This window comes from Callospermophilus lateralis, chromosome 15 (assembly GCF_048772815.1).
Source record: "Callospermophilus lateralis isolate mCalLat2 chromosome 15, mCalLat2.hap1, whole genome shotgun sequence".
In the NCBI taxonomy this organism is placed as follows: Eukaryota; Metazoa; Chordata; class Mammalia; order Rodentia; family Sciuridae; genus Callospermophilus; species Callospermophilus lateralis.
Window position 1 is genome coordinate 39,214,290 of NC_135319.1, and position 25,487 is coordinate 39,239,776.

The 25,487-nt window shown below is 31.5% G+C and overlaps 1 protein-coding gene and 1 non-coding gene across 2 annotated transcripts in view; both read right to left on the reverse strand.

Moving 5' to 3' along the window:
* Positions 1 to 25,487, reverse strand: part of Ctnna3 (catenin alpha 3) — a 1,643,966-nt gene that overhangs the window by 457,975 nt on the left and 1,160,504 nt on the right. The window lies entirely within an intron of this gene.
* On the reverse strand, positions 20,846 to 20,949 carry LOC143381692 (U6 spliceosomal RNA). The gene has a single exon (XR_013088864.1). It is a non-coding gene; the product is annotated as a U6 spliceosomal RNA (small nuclear RNA).

A 25,487-nucleotide genomic window follows, 5' to 3' on the forward strand; every position in this document is an offset into this window, starting at 1 on the left:
ACCAAGGAGTGGGATAGTTGGGTCATATGCTACTTCCATTCCTAGTGTTTTGAGGTATCTCCATAAGTGGTTGTATTCCAAAGTGCTTGTACTAATTTGCTGTTCCAACCAAAATGTATAATTGTTATTTTCCCCCCACATCCTTGCCAGCAGTTATCATTATTTGTATTCTTAATGGCTGCCATTCTAACTGGAGTGGGACAAAATCTCAGTATAGTTTTGATTTGCTTCTCTCTGATTGCTGAGGATGCTAAACTTTTTTTTTAACTTATTTTTTGGCCATTTGTATTCCTTCTTTTGAGAAATTTTTAGAACTTTTGCTCATTTATTCCCTGAACAAAAATCAACTCAAAGTGAGTCAAAAACCTAGGAATTAGACCAGACCAGTGAAATTTCTAGAAGAAAACATAGAGGCAACACTCCAACACATTGGTATAAACAGTGACTTCCATAATTACACTCCTAAAGCTCAAGAAATAAAACCAAGAATCAATAGTTGGGATAATATTAAATTTAAAATCATCTGCACAGCAAAGGAAATAAGAGTGTGAAGAGAAAGCCCACAGAATAGGAGAAAAACCAAGTCAACTATGCTTCTAACAAGGGATTAATAAATAGAATATATAAAGAACTTAAATGCTTAATACACAAAAATACTTTAAAAAGACTAGAACCAGGGCTGTGGTTGTGGCTCAGTGGTAGAGTGCTTGCCTTGCATGTGCAAGGCCCTGGGTTCAATCCTAGGCACCACATAAAAATAAATAAATAAAATAAAGGTATTGAGTCCACCTACAATCAAAAATTAAAAAAAAAAACAAAAAACAAAACTAGAACCAGCAGAACTCCTAAAGACAGGTCAGGCCTCTTATTTTACATAAGTATAGAGATCTAAGGGTGAAGTTAATCACCAGAGATGACATAGTTTGTAACTGGCTGTGTTAGCTTTTCATTGCTATAACCAAAATCCCTGACAAGAACAAGTAAGAGGAGGAAAATATTTTGATTCACTTTCAAAGGTCAGGAAAGCTCCAAGGCAGAACTTCATGGTGGAAGGGCATGAAGGAGAAGTTACTTAGCTCATGGCAATAAGAAAGCAGAAGAGAGACAGTCGGGGGGGGGGGGGGGAGGGAGGAAGGGCATGAAGGAGAAGTTACTTAGCTCATGGCAATAAGAAAGCAGAAGAGAGAGAGTAGGAGGGGGGAGGGAGGAAGGGCATGATGGAGAAGTTACTTAGTTCATGCCAATATGAAAGCAGAAGAGAGGTGGGGGAGAGAGGGAGAAAGGGCATGATGGAGCAGTTACTTAGCTCTTGGCAATCAGAAAGCAGAGGGGCAGGGGGAAGAGAAGAGAAAGGGACAAATGGGTTAGGGACAAATACAATACCAAAGACCACAATTCACAATTTCAGGGACTTACGTCTTGTAGACAAGCCCTGCATACCTACAATGCTCATCACCTCCCAGTAAATACAATTAAATTATTTTTTTCCAAATGTTTATTTTTTAGTTGTAGTTAGACACAATACCTTTATTTTGTTTACTTATTTTTATGTGGTGCTGAGAATCGAACCCAGAGCCTTGCACATGCTCAGAGAGTGCTCTAGGGCTGAGCCACAACCCCAGCCCCTAATCAAATTATTAATCTCTCAAGTGGATTAATTTACTGATAAGATCAAAGTCCTTATGATCTAATAATTTTCTAAAAGCCCTATCTTCAAACCATGTTTCTCATATATGACCTGTTGGTACAGTACAGTTTCAAACCAGAACAAGTAGAGTTACAATTAGAATCCCAGACTATGGTTCCTTTCACTACACAATTTGGTGGCTTTAAGGAAAGCAAATGCCACAGTGGATTTAAAAAAAAAAAAAAAAAAAAAAAAAAAGATAAAAAGATAAAAATAAAGACAGTAGAATAAATATAACATATTTTTCCTACGAAAACACATGAAGTTACCTAAGTGAACCTCTCCATTGTGCCCACACACAAGGATGGGGTCCTAATTAGAATAGGATATATCCTATGCTTGTATAATTTTAAAATGGATTCTACTGTCATATATAACTAAAAGAAACAGTAAAATAAAATTTAAAAAAACATATTGACTTTTCCAACTTTGGAGTAGGGAAAAGGTGTTGATTTTGAATTTCTTGATTTGTAAGATATGTGACCATAAGTAAATACTTAGCTTCTCTGAGTTTTAATTCCTTCTATCAGTTTTCAAATAATAATGTTATATTTGAAAGCAATGTTTGAAAATGAAGATTTGTTAAAATGCCCAAAATATTTTTCTGTAATAAAGCAGGACTTCAGTAAATAATAAGTGTCCTCTCTTTTCCCAAATCCTTTCCCACATCTTAAACAAGCACTGGTACTTAAAATACAGACCAGACTCTTAAGCAAAAAATATAAATCAAGATGAATATATAGGACTAATTTCTTTAAATGATAATTGTAATGAAGCTGTTGAGTGTATTCCTTTAACTTAGTTTGATTTTATTTTTCCTTATGGTATATCAAAACTCTGATACTTATGAGTAAATTTAATTTGTATCATTAATATGTTTATGTTAAAATGTTTTTAAAATAATTATCAATATAGTTATATGAATGTATACATTTTACATAAATATGGAATTTGAAAATTTATTTAAACAAATTTCTAAAGATTTACTATCAGATAAGGATAATCTGTGTTGTTGCAACACAGTGCTGAGCAAGAAGAACTTCCTAAGCCGAGAACCTACATTTTATTAAAGAAAAATGACAAAAACCAAGGAATTAGATAAGTAGTATAATTTCAGATCAATATTGTAAAGAAAATAAAGCCACATAAATAACTAGAGACAAATATGATGGAGATGCAATTTTAGATAGGGTATACTTTAGGTTCATTCTTGGGAAAAGATTCTTCAAATGAAAATTGCATGCAAATTTGCTGACTGTGGTCTCCCAGGAGGCACATTTAGAAGGAAATGAGGAAGGAAAAATTGTGCAAAAGAAGATGACCAATAGTGTCCTCAAATGATACTCTGAGGAACTCTGAAACTGGTAAGAATTCTCCAAAAATGAGGCAAGGAGATGATATATTGCCACATCATCCAGTCACTAACTGTGCCCACTACTTGGAAGGTGGCATAACTTTGGCAAGAAAGTTTCACTTATATCATATTAATGATACAAATTAAATTTCACTTGGTTACATTTGAATCTAAGTAAAAGAGTAATTATAGTGATAGATCATGCAATCTAAGCTAAGACAGGAAACGAAGATAAGGGGTAAAAAAAAAAAAATATGCATTAGGTGTTCCATTAAGAGAACAAGTAATTAGGCATGAAGGGTTCTAGACTACATGACTGGGAAGTTAGCAAGTGGAGATTAGAGAATGAATTTTAAAACTGAGATTTTTGGAGGAGTAGGCAAATTTATTGATAAACATGACTATGGGAATGGATGGCTAAATAACATGGAAGAAAAAGTCCCTCAGAAATGAAGAGGCTAGTAGATTGGGAGGACAGGCTATCAAATCAGCTGAAGAAAGGTTGATCACACAAAAAAGACATCTGAAAATATAGTAGAAGGTAAATTACAGATGCACACATTAAATTTCTTTAACATTAACCAGTACCTTTTTTTTTTTTAATTATTCATGAAACATTACCTGGTAAAACCTGAGAAAAATTCCATTACTAAATTGTTCAGGAAAAACTTAGGCTAAAGAAAGTCCAAAAAGCTTAACCACTGTAAGATTTCTTAAAGTGTTGAAGACATTAATATCAATTTTATATATTGAAAGGAGAGATAAAGTACATTGATTTTTTAAATCTTTCATATGGTTTTATCATAAGACTAGCAATATAAGAAATATACTGAGGAAATAATCAATACTTTGGAAAGGTAGGTCACACAACTCTTGGGACTATAACAATTATGAGTACTCTTCCTTGAAAACTTATATACACCCACACCCACACATATGTTCATAACTTCATATCCTTCATGCAAATCTGGAGGCTTGTCCATGGACCTGAGATTCCAAATCTTTACCCTCCAATTCTTGCTATTAATGGACCAGGACTTTCAACATCACCTGAATGCTTCTTTTATTTGCAGAATCTCAGTCCCACCCGGATTTAATGAATCACAATCTACATTTTTAAAAAGATTTCCAGGTCATTTGTCTTTAAATGTGAAAAGCTTGCTTTAGAAGCATATAATTTCCATATTCAATAAAAAACAAAAGAAAAGCTGTTTTTACCTTGCTAGACAATTGCTAAAATTTCAACATTGCTCTGAATTTCCCCCAAACTTTAAAGTAAGTAAACCAGGCTCTTCTAATATTTTGCCTTTTTATGAAACAAATACTAGTAAAACAGCATTAACTATTAGTTATCTCACTGGTGTAAGCAACAGAGCTTGAAAAGGTATCCTTTTGAACCTTAAAACTACTACTGCATGACTTATAAAGGCATAGAAATGTAATCTCAAGAGCCTTCGTATTTCCTTACAAGATTAAACAACCATGTAAATCCATTATCTAGAAGGTTAGATATAAATGTCAGTTCCTGGGTGTCCCATCACAGAGAGTGCCAGTTCATAATAACAGAGAGAACACAAGTTGTTTCCTCAAGAGATTTATGTCTCAATGCAATCTCACATATCCAGATACCCACAATCAACAATAGGTACCACTTTATCTACCAAAAAAAATATTTAAAATATGAAATGGAGAGATAAAGAAAAAAATGCAGAAAGATAGTCTCTGTGTATTAAATCTTCATGGCTAAGTTCTGCTGCTGTTTGATATAATCAGTCTAGTGCTTCTTTTCTTGTAGCTATATCTTTTTAAGAGAAAAAACTGGTTGATTATTTTATTTTTCTAAATTTGGGCCTTTTTTATTTATTTGTAAAACAAAAGAACTATTAAAGCATTTCAACATTTTAAATATGTTCAAAACAAATTCTCAGGTAAAGAGGTTTAGTTCAAAAATGGGTTTTACAATTCATCAGAGCTTCATGATAAATGTGATATGGATATGAGAAAAATGAATTCAGAAGTAAAATGTTAAAATGTACCCTGCTGGTTCCAATTCTTTGAAGAAGTAAGCAGGGCATGAATTGTATTTTTCAAGATTGAATTTCTACAGATTGCCATATCTGGGGCCCTGACTTCATGCCATCATAAACCATTCAATGTTAAGATTTCTCAACTGATCTGTAGAGATGAAAATTATACAAATATATTGTTTATTTTAGATTATTAGCTTTAATTTTTTGTCTTCATGTTGTGTGTGTGAATGTCTGTGTATTATGTGTGTATGTAAAAATGTGAAATTAGCTTAATTTTTTCCTCTTTCTGACAGCTGTGAATTGTAATCCTTAAAGTTCTTAAATAAGTAATTTATTTGACTTTAGTTGTAATCAATGGCTTCTACAGCTGCTTTATTTTTAATGTTGGTGACAAATTGCTTAGAATGAGACTGATATGAACACTTTAAAATATTTAGTATTCTGCCCATTAATTCTTGCTAAGTGATTAAGCCCATTTTCTTAAGGATACATCATTGAATTGATTTTCCATCATTTAATATATTTTCCTTTAATCCCTTTTCAGTTTCTCTATATGATTCTCAAATCAAAGCCTGATCAGTTTCTAACAAACGAACATTAATATTCTCTTTTATATATGCCCACTTCATGTATATCATTGACATTCTTTTGTTCCCTTCAAAAACAAGAAGCTGTTTCTCTGTTGTTGAGTGTTGCTTTTACCATGAATTGCATATACTTTTCTGATGTGAATTTGTTCCAGATAAATTCTGTTTATGTCTCATCATTGTACTCACAACTTTGCTTTTTATCCAAGTCACTTTATCTAGTCTCAGAAAGGTGAATTTCGGAAAGATGGATTTTCCTTTTAAAAAGTTTGTTTGCAAACAGTAGCTCGGGGGAGCTAAAATTTATTCATCTTTTCATCAGACACCTCTACACCTGGTGGAGGTTTTATAGATCCTGGCCAACTCTCCAGCTTCTCCTAACAGAAATTTCAGGGCCCCCTTTAATGAATAAGACCACTTTAAAAATACTGATCCTACTTTGTCATGATGTTCAAAGGTCTAACATTCTATATGCTTCCAGATTACATCAGGTGAGCTTTAATTTTTACATCATCATATAGTGTGTGTGCGTGTGTGTGTGTGTATGTATAGATGTGTAATTAGCTTAAAATTTTTCCTCTTTCTGAAAGCTGTGAATTGTAAGACTCATGCCAACCAATTTTATCATGGAGCTTTATATTTGTATGGAGTCTTCAAATACTTCATAGAAAACTGGGAATAATCTTGAATATGTGTTAGATTTGACTAGGAAAATCACAAAGGTTTCATCTCCTTTGCCAGGAGAAAAGATAGAAGAATAAATTTTTGACAACTATGAATTCAATTTCTTGAACATTTGCTAGCTTACTCAGGTTTTTTATTTCATTTGAGTTTATTTTAAGAATCACATTTTATTTCAAGAAAATTGTTCATTTCATCTAAATTTTCAGATATATTGAGGTTGCACTCCTTAAAGGTTTTCATCATAACCTCAAATTACTTCTGTTGTTCTTTACACTTTTCAGAGAAAAAAAAATGTTTTAAACAATGCTTTCCCTTTTCCTTAGTTTTAAATAAAATAATTAAACAGTATTTATTTTTCAGTTATTACAGACATATGCATTCCACAGGTTATGAAATGGCTTTTCATTGTCTCTCAGCTCTACATATATTTTCTTTCCATTTAAAGAGTCCCTCTTAAACCTGTTAGGAATAAATGTCTTTGTTTTCAAACACATTTTCCTACAGTTTTATTGCTGGTGCATAATTTCATCATATTGTGTTAATAAGCTTACAGGTCTTAACAAGCATCTTGACAAGTGAGGCACTAATCACATATTCCTGTAGGGGAAGGAAACAGAGAACTGTAACTTACATTAGATCTCCTACTTGGAAAAGGACAGGCTTGCCTTCCTTCTCACTAGTCTTCTTCTTTAATAGACTTGGCATACCGTCAGTAGAAATAGGTAAGGCTAACAGAGATAGTTCCTTTGTTTCCTTTAACCCCTGAGATGTCTAGATCATTAGGTTGGGCTTTCAAGACCCCTTTAAAAATATGGAGCATTTAACTGTTCTTTATTCACAACTATGTATAGAAGATTCTTATTCAAATATTTTTTTTAAAAAGTAACCCTCAACATCTTCTATCAGTGTTCTTTTACTTATATTTTGCTTGCATAAACCTCAAAAGAAATATGAAAAAATGGTATCCCTTATATATTTTTAAGACAGATATATAACATTTTTCCAAGTTCTAAAAGTTGCAAAGGATTCTATTTATAGACATTGTATATGTTAATTTTCAAATTGTATAAGAAAAATTTGAACAAGATAATGAAATCTTTATGTTCATTATTAATTCAACTGTTGATAGATATTGGTAACTAAGAACTCTTATGGTCATTTCTAATTTTTGGTTAGTACATGTCCTTTGGCATACATATGCACATATTTCTGTTGGACATATACCTAGAAATAGAATTATTGGGTCATATGTACTTATATATTGTTTTAATTATATTTTTAAGTATTTTTCACTTTAAGCTGTTTTAAAATAATAAAACTATAGGTTTATTTAAAGTCAGTACTTATATGTGTTTCCCAATACACTTTAAAAATTTGTTGACTATTTGCTGAAGAATATATTAATAAGCATCTGTGGGTTGAAAAGTCAGTTTTTTTAATATTTAGAATTGTTTCTATTTTGCCTTCACTCTAGAAGTATAGCTTAGCTACATGTTACATGCTAGACTGATAATTTCATACAAAACTTTTAAGCCATTTTCTTTTTAATTGCTTTGATGTTAATGAGGTAGGATACAAAAAGAAAAATAGGTAGAAAGGAGGCAAAAAGAAAGGAAAAAGACATACAATTTTAAGGTTATATATACCCTCCCCAGTCTGTCACTCTCAAAGTCAGTCTCTCTCTCGCAGGTCTGTCACTCCCAAATTTCTGGGAAATTTCTGTAAAACTTAGAGTTATTATAAATTCACCCACTTATGAAAACTATCTTGTGCATGATCCACTAATAAATCAATTAGAGAGAGTTATGACATTTTAAGAAACCTATAATTTAGGAGTCTTTGCAACATTATCTTCTGATCAAATAATGGTGACAGTATTGACCTAAGAATTATATCATCCTCACATACCTTCCAATGAGCAGCCCTCACTAAGTGTCCCTTAAAAGCAAAGCTGAGAATTCCAAAACCATTTCACACTCACCAGAGGTGTTCATTCTCCCTTGAAGGTATAAGTTCTTTCTTGAATATACTGGTATATTCTAAAATTCTAGCACTAACATCAAGGACGCCACTTGTCCTGAGTTGATTTCCCCACTTTTCAGGAACTTTCTGGGGACCCTCTTCTAGTGATATTAAGTCATCTACTGCCAGTCTCCTGCAGACTCTGGGTAAGCATTTCATTATTCTTTCTGTTAGGTTTTAGAATAGTGTTTTAACTTTAGGTTTTTAGATTCTCCATGATATGGTCATTTTAGGATTTTATTAATTTATTTATTTAGCCATTTTTATGGGATTCAAATTTAAAGAATCATCTCACTCTTCAATCCTATGAGATTTTCAGTCATATGTCTTTTTAAAATATGTTTTTCTTTGCCAGACTCCCTACTATCAGAAACATATTGAAATCTCTCAGTCTCATTTCTTATCTTTGATTTTTTCCCCTATATATCTGTTTCATCTCTTTGTCCTATATTTTTGATGAGTTACTTATTTCTATCATTCATGTCATTAATATTGTCTAATGTTGTTTTATTCAAATTTACTTTGTTGATTATATTTATTTTAACTTTGTGAGTTTTATTCTCTCAGAGGTCCCCAAGTCAATCTAGACTTTTGATACTTATTTTCCTAATCGGGTCCTCAGTTGCATTCAATTTGTTTTGCTCCAATTTCTATCCATAAAAATAAGGACAAAAAATACAGTGGAATGAATCTCACATAATTTTTCTATATACATGTATGAAAACATCACAGTGAATCCTGCCATCATGTACATCCACAAGAATGGCTTCCCATCTAGAATAAGATATATTCCATGCTTGTAAAATTATATCAAAATGGATTCTACTGTTATATATAACTAAAAAAAAATAAATTTTTTAAAAAGAAAAAACTGAATCATGGAGGTAAAAAGGAGCAAAAACTCTACTCCAAAGATCAGCCTGTCCTTGATTTTAGTTCCCTCACACTGCTAGGTTTCTTTTCAGTTTTTGATGCACAAAGGTATTTATCTTCATTTTTTTCCTTTCTAGTCATCATTTGTGTTACTCTTTTACTGTTGTATTTTCATTAGGAACATACAATGTCATCCTGGCTTATGCTCCTTTAATTGTATTGGCATTTTGCCTTCCCAGGAGCTCTCTTAGAGATGGAAATGTTTTATTAATCTTCATATCGCCAGTGTCTTAGTAATTTGAACTTATGTAGTAGGTACTCAGTAAAGGTTTGTTGACTGAATGAATGAATTTTAGTAATATGGATGATGTGTTTATATGAAGAGAGAAAATAAACCCACCTTTTCAGTGGCAATATGGAAGTTTTAAGGGAATTACTGTATTTTTACTATTATAAACAGAAGTATAACAATAATAAGACATTTCAGTAAATGTTTTAATATCTGCATTGTGATAGTATATTTCATATAATCTGAATACTCTGACTTTTCTGTTATTGTCTGTGCTGGTTTTGACTAATTTTTAAATATGTCTGGAAATACATTAGAACTTAATGACAAGAAATGTGTGTTGGTTAACCTTAAAAAAACTCTAGCTAAATAAATCCCTGATGCTATAAATTGTAACATAAATTAATCCATAGTGATATTACAAGGATAAAAAAGAGAAGATTCAGCTTTCCAAAGAAGTCCCATATAAAGAAAATCCTCTAAATCCTCTTTGGCTGATTGAATTTCTCTTTTAATGTATCCTCAGGTAAATAGCAAATGACATAAATAATTGTATTTTATTTAAATGTAAATTGTTATTTTTAAAAAGAGGATTTTCCTCCCCTTGAGATAAAAATTTCATTATCCCTAAGATCACATCCTTGGAATTATGAACTAACATGAGACCAATATCAAATATCACAAAAATCAACCTCATCTGTACATTTTTTTCTAAGTGCTGCCATAAATTCTCAGCTATATGTCTTAGTAAAGTACAATTGCTAATGTATTTCATAAAATGATGTTTCCTAAAAATTTCATTTAAAGCATAGCTCCATATTAAATATGGAGTATCTGTGAAATACTAAAATTGTTATGTTTGCTTTTATTCTAAGTAGTGTGTCACATTCAAATATGGGTTCTTTTGAGGACTGACACATGTTTTTCTGGGTTCCATGAATTTCTTGCCCAATATTAAATTTTATTTGGTAACTTTAGAAGCATTTTCATAAATAAACCCAACAATTGTTTATTTGGACAATACCAGAATTTATTTAATGCCTGAATACCTAAGTACAACTACCAATTTGCTAATATTGCTACTACTAGTAGCAAACATTTGAGAACTTACTGCATGCCTAAAACTTTATTAACCATTTAGTTCTTCCATTTAATTCTATCAAGGCCCTTTGATATAGATACTATTATTTATCCCATTTACAAATGAGGCAACTGAAACATAGGGAGCTTAATCAGACAATAAGTAGTAAAGCCAGGATTTCAACTATGGTAGTCTCATACCAGAGCTTTCAGAACTACTGTTCACTATTAATGCATTTGTTTCATGAAGACTAATTCAAATATGACTAATTGAAAACAATGGGTCAAGATAAAATAAGATAATTATTTAAATTATCTATCAACTCAAAAAGAGTTACATGAAATATATGACTTCTCTCAGTCTAGATCAAGATTTGAATTCAAATTGCATTTGGATGACAAAGAAATTACTAAATAATATAATCAGTGGTGCAGTAAGAATTAGTCAAAACTCTTGTTAGAATCAGGAAAGTCCCTTAACCTCTTTGAGTCCTGATTTTTGCACAAGAAACATAGAAATAATATGTGACTCTAACTTGCTGTTTTAAAATTACATGGGATAACATAATTTTAAAAGGGCATTTTATAAATTATAAATTTATACATATTATTTAGCTAAAAGGAATCTTTCTAGGCTCTCATATAATATTGGATATTTCTAATTAAAAATCTGATAAAATTTAGCCAAGTCACACTAAAGGATTTAAAAGGTAACTAAGTGATTTGAATTTATAGAGAAACAATATCTAAAATATACCATTCTTGTGAACATACTGGTTTTTTTTTATGGTTGTATTTTTGACTGTTTCCTTTAGAACTAATTATGTAAAAATAATAAAGGAAGAATAAAAGATGACTCTTTTCCTCATACCAACAGGCCATCTTCAAACCAATAGGCTCAACTCAATGGGCTAACAATAAACCAGTAGCAGAACTGGATTTAGATACCTTGTCCATCTAATTACCAAGTCATTACTCACATTATGTTTCCCTTTCTTATCTGGAATAAAATGCAAATGATAGCTATGGAAGATCTAAAGAAAAATGTATACTATTTTGAGAAATGAGGGAACAAGTATGTTTTCAGATTTAATGCTGTGGCAAAATAAAAAAAAAATAGGGCAAATAAATACTTAGGTAAAAGATATGCTATAGAGAAGACTTTCATAATCATAAAGGAGATGTAAGAAATCAATAGATAAATTAAGCAAAAACAGTTGTAGAAAAAATGTAAATTAAAACAAAAAAATTTGTTTACCCCCATATTCTTATGACAACACCACCACCAATAAAACCAAGTGAAATATTTTAAAAATTTAAGAAAGTTTGAAAGTACTTCAATTTTTCTACTTATTATATCAAATATCTATGTTTAAATTTGAAGAAAAATTCACACCCTGAAAGCAGTTAAAATTAATTCATGTTAAAAATGTATCATCAAAACCTAACAGCTCACCAAAAGAAATATTTGTAGCAAATATAAAATTCAAACATTATTTATTTTTTTAAAAAAATTATAAAGAAGCAAAGTATTAAAAGGAGAGAAGACACACACAAACAGATAAATGTTAAGTGTGTGAGATGATGATTAATCTCATTGACCATTTAAAAATTCTAATTAAAGGAACAAGTAAAGGTTATTTTTTTTAACCCACTAAATTTTTAAAAGAATGTTCAAACAGTAATATCCAGTTTGGGTAAGGATGTGAAAAAACAAGTACAATATGATGATTGGAAATATGTCAAAACCAGGGAAAACTCATACATTTTGAGCTAGTAAATTAATTTCTCAGAATACATTAAATAAGCCTGAATATTGTGAAATACCATATGAAAGCATTATATATACTGATTAGAAAGGCCTCAATTTTGAAAAATAAGAAAATTCTAATAAAAATATAATTCATTGATTTAATAGTATTCTACAAAGCCTTCAAAATTATTTTTGTAACACTGAACTGACATGAAATGGTACTTTGAACTTACAAGAATTATATCAAAAAAGAGTGATACAAATTATTAATAATATTATTAATAAATATGTTATAATTCAACTTTTATGAAATATATTCATAGGAAAAATAATTAAAAGCATATCAATTTTGTATTTGGAAGGTGATATGGATGGATATTTGGATATTTCCAAATCTCTTTCCAAATAGCTCATGGATATTTCCTAACCTCTTCCTTCCAAAATGGTGCTATCATTAAAATAATTGCATGAAGAACTAGAATAAAATAACTAATAGATGATTGTAATAAACAGAAAAGAGTTTTTTTTTTTTTCATTTTTAATTATTGAACCCAAGTCAAGTACTTTACCTCTAAACAGCACCCCAGTCCCAAAGATTTGAAGTTTATTTTAATCATTAATTTTGTAGACTATAATTACTTCCTAAGGAATAATAAAGGATTAGAGTTTGCATATTTCTGAATATTTTGACTTTCAAATTCTGTTACTTAGAATCTCAGAGATTCAGTGGATAAACAATTAGCTAAATTAAAATGAAGCAAATAAAAATGTAATTTTTTTTTACAGCACACATATTGAACATTAGATCTAGCATAATCAGCTCCAATATAAGACTATTTAGATAATAAACAAAAATACTTAGTTTGTGAAAGTCTTAAATTAGGCCACTAGGAAAAAAAAATAAAAATTCTAAAATGGAAGATTAGTTTTCACCTCAACAACAAAGTTTATCAGGATAAAATGTTACATTGCATTATGAAAGAACATTAAATCAAATATCAATAAATGGGACAGCATCAAACTAAAAAGCTTCTTCAGGGCTGGGGATGTGGCTCAAGCAGTAGCGTGCTCACCTGGCATGCGTGCAGCCCGGGTTCGATCCTCAGCACCACATACAAACAAACATGTTGTGTCTGCCGAAAACTAAAAAATAAATATTAAAAAATTCTCTCTCTCTCACTCACTCTCTCTTTAAAAAAATAAAATAAAAAATAAAAAAATAAAAAGCTTCTTCAAAGCAAAGAAAACAATCAAGAGGTTGAGGAGAGAGCTTAAAGAATGGGAGAAAATCTTTGCCTCCTGCACCTCAGATAGGGCATTAATTTCCATGATATACAAATAACTCAAAAAACTTAACACCCACCCCAAAATAAAAACACAATCAATAAATGGTCAAAGGAACTTAACAGATATTTCTCAAATGAAGAAATATGAATAGTTAACAAATAAATGAAAAAAAAGTTCAACATCTCTAAAAATTAGAGGAAATGCAAATTAAAACTATACTGGAATTTCATCTCACTCTAGTCAGAATGGTGATTATTAAGAATACAAATACAGTAAATGGTGGCAAGGATGTTGGGAAAAGGATTCACTCCTACATTGAGATTGCAAATTGTTACAATGGCTCTGGAAAGCAGTACGGAGATTCCTTAGAAAACTAGGAATGGAACCACTATTTGACCTAGTCATGCCACTCAGAACTCTACTTGGTTATCAATTTCAATATATCAATAGCATTTAGATCATTGCTAGTTTGGGCTATAAAAGTAATTTTCTAATGAGCATTATTATCCATATATTTTTGCAATTACATTTCTATTTTACATATCTGAAGGTAAAAATTAATGTGAGCTGAACTGAGTTCAACATGACTGTCATGAAAAGATGTTCTCTTTTTGTGATATAATCCATTTTCTTTGATTATTAGTAGAGAATGTACATATTTATTTACATGCATTGGATTTTCTTAATCTATTAGCTGTCTTGTCATATATGCTTTTTTAGTTAATATTTTCAATGGTTTGTAGTATTTCGTATATAATTTTATAATTTCAATTTTTTTACCATTGTGCCTATTGTATACATGGAAAAACATTTTGTGTCAGTAACTTATTTATATTATCTTGCTCACTACAAGTTTGAAATGCTGATGAAATTTAATCTGTCAATTTTTCCCTATGGCTTCTGGAAAGATGATTCTAAAGATCAGTCTTTAGGTGGCCTTCAAAACTGTCCATCCAAAGTCTTTGAGACAAGAATACTGTACTGGTTAAGGACATCTAATCCACAGCCAGATTTTCTAGATTTAAATTCTGTGCCACCCCCATTATAGTAGGTCTGTTCAATAAGTGGGTATAGTTTCTTGGTGACATTTGGATTTTCAGCTCATCTATAAATTGGATTTGTAAAGGGCTTAGAAAAGGGCCTGGAATTTGTTAAGTATTGCATAAATGATTGCTAATATGTGGTTCCTTCAAACATGTTTTTTACTCTAAGTAGATGCATCTGTATCCATTTCCAAAATGTATACTTCATATCAAAATTTATCTTAAATTGTTCTAATTTGTTAATAACCGAGTGACTGCCCATTCTGTACTTCCCTAACACCAAGCCAGGCACATTAATAAATATGTTTCCTTTTCTTGTGGAACTTAGTTGAATATTGGAAAAAGTGAAGTTACAATGTAATAATTGCTAGCAAAGAAAAAACTGTTAACAACAGATTGACTTCTTCAGGTCTGGGAAGTGTTTTGTTCCTTGAGTAAATTATGCTTCGGTTAAAGTCTAAATGAAAAAAATGTTCTCTATAAAAGGAGAAAGACAGGCTTATTGATGCAAATTTAATAGGCTGAGGATATGGTTCCCTGGTAGAACACTAGCCTAGAATGTATAAGGCCCTCAGCACTGCAGAAAACAGAAGACAAAAGACACACAAATTTGGCTAGGTAAAATTAATGAAATTATATTCTCAAATCATTTTTAACTAGCTTTATAAGGCTAGCCTTATAAATAAGGCATTTTTAAACAAGGTTTCCAAATATTGTTTCACAATTCTGTGTTTAAATAAGGAAGAATTCCTTCACTTCAGTTATTTGTATGAATTACATAACACAAATATTTGTGAATGACTTTTCAAAATTCTGGTCTTGAATTTAATTTTTCTCTGCTTATTCTCTTGCAGATACATTCATTGTACACTTAAATATTATGATGTTTCTCTACAATATAAAAAATGTTTCCAATATAACTTTGTTTCAACATATGTGTAGTTTAAAATAAAACTCAGGTGGAGGGCCATCTTATTTATATCAAGGGCAGGTTTATGACTGTGCATTTGCCAAATTCTAAGTGAAGCTAGATTTTGGTATCTGAAGTTCTTTTGTAAAGCAAAAATTATAACAGAAAGAGATTTAGATTCAATTCTGCCATCTAAATTGAGACACCTGAAAATGAAGATGATATTTTCTTCATCTATCCTTTCCACTGCTTTCATATTTCTCAGATTTGGCAAAAACAACAATAGAAAGATGAGCATGGATGAGAATAAATTTGTATTTGTCTCTTTTTATGGAAGATTTATTAGTTTACTTTTTATTTATTTATTTTTTTTTACCTTTGAGAATTAGAATTTTTTGTCATTAGAATGTAATGGATAAATAATACCACCCAGTGTGGTACAGGAAAAACCTTAGTACCTAAACTAGGTGCTGCTAAGAAAATTATTTTGTAAAAATAATTTTTAAAATTCTAAACAATATGTGGATTAAATGACTAATAAGATAAAGGATGATAGAAATGGATTAGAGGAGTTTAAAGAAGGTGAGAGTGTACTGAAATGGAATAGCTATATCCACAATTTATGAGAAAATTCCATGAAAACTGCAATTATTATTATTAATCTTTCATAGCGCTGATTGGAAACTTACACTGGGTATAAATGCTAGCTACTGAAGAAGGAAGAGTGAAGACATGTGAATGAACTAGCATACTGAATACCAGAGACCTGTGCTTGGCCTTTAACTTCAGACACTATGTAAAGGTACAAATTATACGAAACAAATTGGCATTTTGTTTTTCGGTTTGATTTTTGTCACTTAAGACAATTGAAATTAGAGAGATTTTTATATTGATAGTTTTAGTTTAATATATAATGCTAATTAAAAGATTTTAAATGAATGTCATTGGAAAGCTTTTTCAATTCCAGGAAAGGCTGTGATTTGGGGGCTCATATAAATTATATACATCAGCAAAAGGCATAACTACTACATTACCAAAGGGCATTCATCCAGAAAAGCTAGATTCTAGAGGACACCATCATCTAAGGAAAACCATTTAATGACTTGGAGTCTAGTAACATAGCTTTTAAAACAATAACATATACTAAAGAGTATTAATCTGCTATTTTTGTACCAAAAAAAAATACATTTCTTTTGATCCCCATCTCTATGAAAATGGACATACTAAGTTAACAAATAACACTAAAATACTGAAAACTCTATAGATCTTCTTTTAAGTTCACTTTTTTTTATAGCTAATTGTTGCAATATGTTTTTCTTTTACTGGTCATTAAGATGCTGCTGACCATCAAAATTTAAAACTTTCTATCACTCCCAAGTTCCATTCTACAGTTTAGAGAAGAAAGAAAGCAATAAAGAATCCCTCATAACTCAGATAACTGTCAAACATCTTAAAAGCATGAGACGGTTTTAGAAATTCATAAAATTTGAGTTCATTTTGTTATTTTATATTTTATAGCTATACTTAATGCACATGCTATAAGGTTTCTGGTATTTTTCTAAGATATACATTTTGCTTGGGGTGCTAATATAAATACAACTTGTATAGGGCTGGTATTGTGGCTCAGTGGTAGAGTGCTTGCCTAGCATGCATGAGGCACTGAGTTCAATCCTCAGCATCATATAAATGTAAAATAAAAATATTGTGCCCACTTAAAACTAAAAAAAAAATTTTAAAAATACAACTTGTATACACAAACTGTAACTTGAAAGTGAACATAATCTATATCACAACAGCATCTTGTTCTGTGTCCCTTGTATAATATAGTCAGGTTTTAGACCTCACTTATATTCTATTAATATTAAGAGACCACTATATGGCAAAGCACTAAGTCTCCCATTTTAGCTTTTTCAGAAATAAAGTGGTAGGTACCCATTTCACATTGAATGAGTAGATAAAGATGATATAAGGGAACATCAGAGAATAGAGCAAACAATTGCATTTGTAACAGTGGAGAGGCTATTCCTTAGAATATTTACACTTAAAAGAAATATCTTGATTTGCTATATCACTTCTTAAGAAAGAGCAATGGAAGAAAAATGTGCCAGACTTCAGACCCTATTGTAACAATATTTGTAATGTTATCTTATTTCCTTACTATCAAGTTACTTGGCTGAAAATTAATCATTCACTCTTTTCTAAGTAAAATTTTCTGAAGTAGATTTGTAAAGATTTCTGATTAGCACAATAACTTCAACCACAACTTACTTTCTAACCCACAAGTCTAACTTGAAACCAGGGGCGCTTAACCCCCGAGCAACGTGTCAGCCCTTTTTTTAAGTTGCTCAGGTTATTTCTAAATTGCCGAGGCTGATTTTGAACTTGTGATCCTCCTGCTTTAGCCACTGGAACCACTGGGATTACAGGCTTGTGCCACCATGCCTAACACAATTCTAGCTTTTCTGAAGGTAATGTAAAACAAAAATAAAACTGTTTTTCCAATTTTTACATTTATCGACAATACAATTGTGGATTGGTCACTTGTTCTCTATGCATTTCAGTTTCCTCCAATGTAAGTAAAAGTTAAAAATAATAGACAATACATAGAGCTTTTGAAAAGATTAGGTAATACCACATACTTGTACACACATATGCGCACTCTAACATGTAGTAGTATGTTGTCTTACATAAAATAGCCATTGATTGTGTGTAAAACGTAGGGACAATTAATGAAAATAATACAGATATAAATTTAAATACTTAAAACTGTATTTCTTGTATTTCTGTTTTTATAAAAATCTACTCAAAATTCAAAACAAATATTTTTCTGTGGCTAATGCAAACAGTGTCAATCTTTTTACCACATAAATAGTAACTCCTGTTTGTTTGGTTTTTTATATTCTTTTTTTTTTAATTTGTTTTAATTAGGTACACATGACAGTACAATGATCTCGACATATCATACATTTGAATCAGATGGGGTATAATTTCTCATTTTCCTGTTTTTTTTTTTTTAAGAGAATTTTTTATATTTATTTATTAGTTCTTGGCGGACACAACATCTTTGTTTTGTATGTGGTGCTGAGGATTGAACCCGGGCGGCACGCATGACAGGCGAGCGCGAGCCACATCCCCAGCCCTCCTGTTGTTTTTTAAACATTAAAAAAACAATGTTTTTTAAACATTGAGAGGGTCAAACACTTAATGGTTTCATCAACCACCTTATCTGCAAGCATGTTCCTCAGGATAGTTCAAAATTTCTGACTGTGTGTCCAAATTTAAATAATTCTTCATTATAAAGCTCTACATAACAATAAATTTTGGTGAGGATGTAGAGAAAAGGGTACACTCGACATTGGTGGTGGGACTGCAAACTGGTGTAACCAGAAAACTTGGAATGGAACCACCACTTGACTCAGTTATTCTACTCCTTAGTATATACTCAAAGGACTTAAAATCAGCATAGTACAATGCAATAGCCACATCAATGTTTACAGTAACTCAATTCACAACAGTCAACCTATGAAACCCACTTAGGTACCCTTCAACAGATGAATGGATAAAGAAAATGTGGTTTATATACACAATGGAATATTACTCAGCCATAAAAAACTAATGATCTTATGACTTTTGCCAGTAAATGAATGATCTGGGGATGATCATCCTAAGCAAAATAAGCTAATGCCAAAAAACTAAAGGTTGAGTGTTGTCTTTGATATGTGAATGTTAACACATAATAAGGATGGGAGTATAATAGAAGTTCAGTAGATTAGACAAAGTGGAATGAAGTGAAGGGAGGGGGACAGGAATTGAAAAGACCATGGAATAAATCTGACTTAACTTTCTTATGTCAACATATGAATACACCACCAGTGAATCTCCACATCTTGTACAATCACAAGACTGGGTTCATAATTAGAATAAGATGTACTCCTTATTTGTATAAATATATCAAAATATACTCTACTATCATGTATACCTAGGAATAATAAATATAAAAATTTTAAAAAGTTTTAAATGATATTTTATGCTTATAGGGTAATAGCATTCAAACCAATATCATATTACATGAGTGTATTACTTCTTTGTTTATTGTGTTATATACCTGGTCTTATATTAATATTATACTTTCTTTACAAGGAACTTACTGTTTAGACAGTTTAGGATTTATAGCAATATTGAATAAACAATACAGTCTTCAATGTGTATCTTGTCCTTTGATCCTCTGGGCAATGTCTCACAGAGCAGAAGGTTTTAATATTTGAATATTAAAAAAGTCCATCACAGGGCTAGGGATGTGGCTCAAGTGGTGGCGCGCTCCCTGGCATGCGTGCGGCCCAGGTTCGATCCTCAGCACCACATACAAAGAAAGATGTTGTGCCCGCCGAAAACTAAAAAATAAACATTAAAAAAAAATTTCTCTCTAACTCTCTCTCTCTCTCACTCTCTAAAAAAAAAAAAAAAAAAAAAAGTCCAGCACAGATAGTACAGCTAGCTGATCAATTCTTCCTTTCATGAATCATGAATTTAGTGTTATATATAGAAAAGTTATTTCCAAATTCAAGACATCTAGATTTTCTTTTATGTTATGTTCTAAGAATTTCATAATTTTGTGGTTTGCATTTAAGACTATAAAGCCTTCTGAGTTAGTTATATAAAGCCTATAAGGTAAGGCTGTAAGATTTGCATTTAGATTCATTCTTTTTAATTTGGATGTGCAATTGTTCCAGCTCCATTGGTTAAAAAGTCAACCTATCTTTTATTTGTCCTGAATTTGCTCCTTTGTCAAAGATCAGCTCATAACTGAACACAGAATGTGTTTATGTGCTCTGTCTTCTGTTACATTGATAAGTTTGTCTCTACTTCACCAACCTCATTTTTTCCAAACCCAACCTCACATTAAGAGTTCTAGATAAGAAATTTTTTTATGGAAGTCTCTGAAATCCAAAAGGTTGCTCCCTCCATTGGCAAAAGAGAAATCCAACCTCTTGAGTATAGAGTAGGGATAAGGGAGACCTGAAAAATCAACTTCTTCATTTCACATTACCATGTTGTCAGTCTTTCTGTAAAGAAATTACTATTTCAAAAGAGTACACTCTATTAGCATATGATCTGCCCATGTCTATAAAAATCACTTGTATTCATCTTTCAATAAAAAAGTCTAAACACTAAATGTAAGGTTTTTATTATTTATAAAATATCTCTGTGCTTTTATACTTTTTTTTCTAAGAAGAAAGTTTTGGGGTAAAAATGAGGAATGCTTCACAAATTTGCTTGTCATTCTTGCGCAGGGGCCATGCTAATCTCTGGATTGCTCCAATTTTAGTATATGTGCTGCTAATGTGAGCACAGTACTTTTATATTTTTAATTACCAAAATGTAAGTCAAATGTCACAGATTTCTAAAACATCCATTCCATTTTATAGATAACTATACTTAATCATCTATCACATATCTCCTTTTAATTTTATTTTTTGGAGTGTCCTGTTAAAAATAAAACAGTCCCCCATATTTATGCACTATATATTTTATTCTATGATAAACTTTCTTTGCATCCATCATTTACATCTGAGAAATAGTTCCATGTTAGTGCCAATACTTGCGCTTTACTCTTTTTTCAGTGGTCTTAAGAACCCATAATACAGATGAATCATGTTACTTTTGTCCTTTTCTGATGATGTTTTACTTCCCCATTTTAGTATTATAAGTACTGTAGTTATCTTTGTATATATGCCCTTGCTCATGTGGGAAAATATTTTGGATTATTATTAAAATAATATTATTAAAATAAGTTGGGGGGCTGGGGATATGCCTCAAGCAGTAACGTGTTCACCTGGCATGTGCAGGACACTGGGTTCCATCCTCAGCACCACATAAAAATAAAATAAAGATGTTGTGTCCACCGAAAACTGAAAAATAAATATTAAAAAAATCTCTCTCTTTAAAAAAAAGTTAAGAAAATAAGTTGGATTATTAAGAATGGAAATTGATAGCCTACAAGATTGCTCTCATAAAGTTTTCAACAATTCACACAATAAGGTAATAATTTTATTAACAGTGAAAAAGAATATCTTCTACTTCATGTTGAATAATAAATCTTAACATTTTTGCCATATTTATGATTAAAACTACTATCTCATTGTTGCTTTTGTAGGATATTTGAATTTTTTTCTCTATTTTTACTTTCAACAAGAGTAGCACTAAGAAATTTAATATTTACATATCATTGACATTCTTCATATCTTACTCATATTTCATTGATATACTTTTGTGTATTTTTTTACTTGAGTCTTTGTCAAAGCAGCCTGAAATCCATTAATGATTGGTGGGTCTCTGATTCTCCAAAGGTTGAGGTGAACCTTTGTTGATTTTATTTTGCTGGGTCTTCCTGTGACTTTGCCCCAGTTCTACAAGCCTTTAGCAGACCCAGATCAAAGCTTCAGTTTCCTGACTGAAGAACTATGTTGGAGACCATCAGAAATAGGAAAGGGATAAGAGAAACACTAGGGACAATGACCCCATCAAGTTGATTGTAAACTAAAAGTCTTAATTCCAAACCATATTACTGTAGATTTTATTCTAATCAGCATAATTCAACTGATAGGCCACCTTTCAGGCTGAAGGCTACCTACCAGAGGGCACAGACACTGGACACACAAGCAAAACTTTAAAAATGGAGTTAGACAAAATGGTAAGAAATAGAACCTGTGGCCTCAATGTGAGCAGATTATTTTGCATTGCCTGCTAAAACAAAAATGTAAACATTCTCCTTAGAAGGTAAATAAAGCCTCTAAACAAAATATTCAAGTGTCTAGTACTGCAGTGGGCAGAATCATGACCTCTAAAGATGTCCACACCATGATACTTAGAACCTACAAATACATTAACTTTTGTGACAAGAGGGGCTTTGTCGACAAGATGTGTTTAAGTTTAGTATTCAAAATGGGGACATTATCTGGAATTATCCATAGGCACACATAGTAATCACAAAGGTCTTCAAATCTGGAATATGAAAGCAACAGAGCTCAGAGTTTGAGATGTGACAGTTTGACTCATCATTGTTGGCTCTGATAGTTGGTACTAGGAGCGAGGAGCCAAGGAATACACAAAATCATCTGAAAGTAGAAAAGACCAAAACAAAGACTCTACTATAGCCTGAAGAAGTGAATATAGACCTGTTGACACCTTGGGTTTAGTCCAGTGAGACTGGCATTGGCCTTCTAGAATAAAACTGCAAGATAATTAATGCATATCATTTTAAATCACAGAGACTGCGATAATTTATTACTGTAGAAACAAAGTAAAAATACTTTTAAAATAAAAATTAAATTGATAAAACTGTAGCAAGATTGTCAAAGAATAAAGAATCTTGAACTGTAATATTAAGGATGAAATGGGATTTATCACCATAGGATGACAGGAATTATAAGTAAGGATAGTTAGAGAAAACCAGAAAAGTTCTATGGTGATAAATATTACTTATTCAATGAAATGAACCAAAAACCTTTACAGATACAAATTATTGAAATTCAACCAAGAAGAAACAGATGCTCTGAAGAGTTTCAATCTTTTAGGAAACTTGAAAACTTAAGAGGCCCAGAATAGTCAAAGCAATCTTTAGCAAGAAAAGTGAAGCAAGAGGTATCATAATACCAGACCTTAAATTATACTATAATAACAAAAATGGCATGGTATTGGCTCCAAAACAGACATGAAGACCATGGTGCAGAATGGAAGGCACAGAGATAACCCTGCATAAAAAGAGTTACCTCATCCTAGACAAAGGTACCATAAACATACAGTGGAGGAAAGATAGCCTCTTGAACAAATGGTGCTGGGAAAACTGGAAATCCATATGTAGCAAAATGAAATAAGTCTCCATCTCCAACACTGCACAAAATTCAACTCAAAGTGGATCAAGGACCCAGGCATTAGGCCAGAGACCTTGCACCTACAAGAAGAAAAAGTAGGCCCAAATCTCCACCACGCTGGCTTAGGAACTGAATTCCTCAAAAAGACTCCTAAAGTGCAAAAAGTAAAACCAAGAACTAATAAATGGAATGGTATCAAACTAAAAAGCCTCTCCACAGCAAAGGAAACAATCAAGAATTTGAAGAGAGAGCAAACAGAATAGGAAAAAAAATCTTTGCCACCTGCACCTCAGAGAGAGCACTGGTTGCCAGGATATAAAAAAAATTCAAAAACTTAATACCAAATAGCAAATAACCAAATCAATAAATGGGCAAAGAAACTGAACAGACACTTCACAGAAGAAGAAATAGAAATAGTCAAAAAATATATGAAAAAAGTTCAGCATCTCTAGCAATTACAGAAATGTAAATTAAGACTACTCTGAGATTTCATCTCACTCCAGTCAGAGTAGTAATTTCAAGAATACAAGTAATAATAAATTTGGACAAGGATGTGGGGAAAAGATTACACTCACACATTTCAGGTAGGACTACAAATTGGTGCAACCACTCTGGAAAGCAGTACCGAAATTCCTCAGACAATTTGGAAAGGAACTACCATTAATTTGATTCAGGTATTCTACTCCTTGGCATACCCAAAAGACTGAAAACCAGAATACAGCAGTGAGACAGCCACGTCATTGTTTATAGCAGCTCAATTCACAATAGCTAAGCTATGGAACCAACCTAGATGCCGGCATCTTCAAAAGATGAATGGCTAAAGAAAATGTGGTACATATACAGAATGCAATATTACTCAGCCTTTAAAAAAGAATAAAATCATGGCATTTGCTGGTAAATGAATGGAACTGAGACTATCATGCTAAGTGAAATAAGCCAGTTACAAAAAAACCAAAGGTCAAATATTCTTCCTGATATACAGATACTAACTCATAATAAGCAGGTGGGGAGGGGAGAATAGAAGTTCATTGAATTAGACAAAGGGAAATAAAACAATGGAGAAAGGATAATAGGAAAGAAAGTAGAATGAATTGGACATAACTTTTCTATGTTCATATTTGAATACATGACCAGTGTAACTCCACATTATGTAAAACACAAATAGGGGAATTTATACTTCATGTATGTATGATATGTCAAAATATTCTATTGTCATGTATAATTAAAATGATAAAATAAACTAAAAAAATAAGGAACTTGAATTTGTAATTTAAATCCTTCCCCCCCAAATCCTCCTTGGTTATAATGTTAGTGGTGGTTGCTGCCAAACATTTGGATAGAACACAAGTTTCTCAAAATTTACCCCAGAAAATAGAACAAGAGGTAATCTTTACTGATTCATTTTATGAGGTCATTATTATTACAGTAATATCAAAGTCAAACAGAAATATTATAAAAAATAAGAAGGAAGAGGAGGATGCAAAACTCCTTAATAAATATTATATACAATGTTTGTGCATGTGTGCAGGTGTGTGTGTATAAAATACACCACAAGCACTGGGATTTATTCCCAAGTGTATATCTGGTGTAATATCTGAGCATGTACATAATCAACTGTAGTAGTAGTATAAAAAAAATAAAATGATCATTTTTAAATGATGCTGAAAAAAGAATATGCCAAAATTCATTATCTATTCATAATAAAAATATGCTCAAGAAAGTAGGAATAGTAAGGAACTTCCTTAATCTGATGAAAGGCATATATGAAAACCACAAGTAAGCTTATACTTAATGGTAAAATAATAAATGCTTTTCCCCTAGTTGAAAAAAAAGTAATATATTCTTTTTAACTTCAATCTAAATTTGTGCTGGAAGTCCCAACCATTGCAACAGAGCTAGAAAAAATAATAAAGGAAATAAAATCTGAAAGATTAGGAATCTGTTCTTATTCATAAGTAACATGATTGTCTATAGAGAAAATTTCAAAGAGTCCCCAAAGAACTCCTAAGGTCACAGG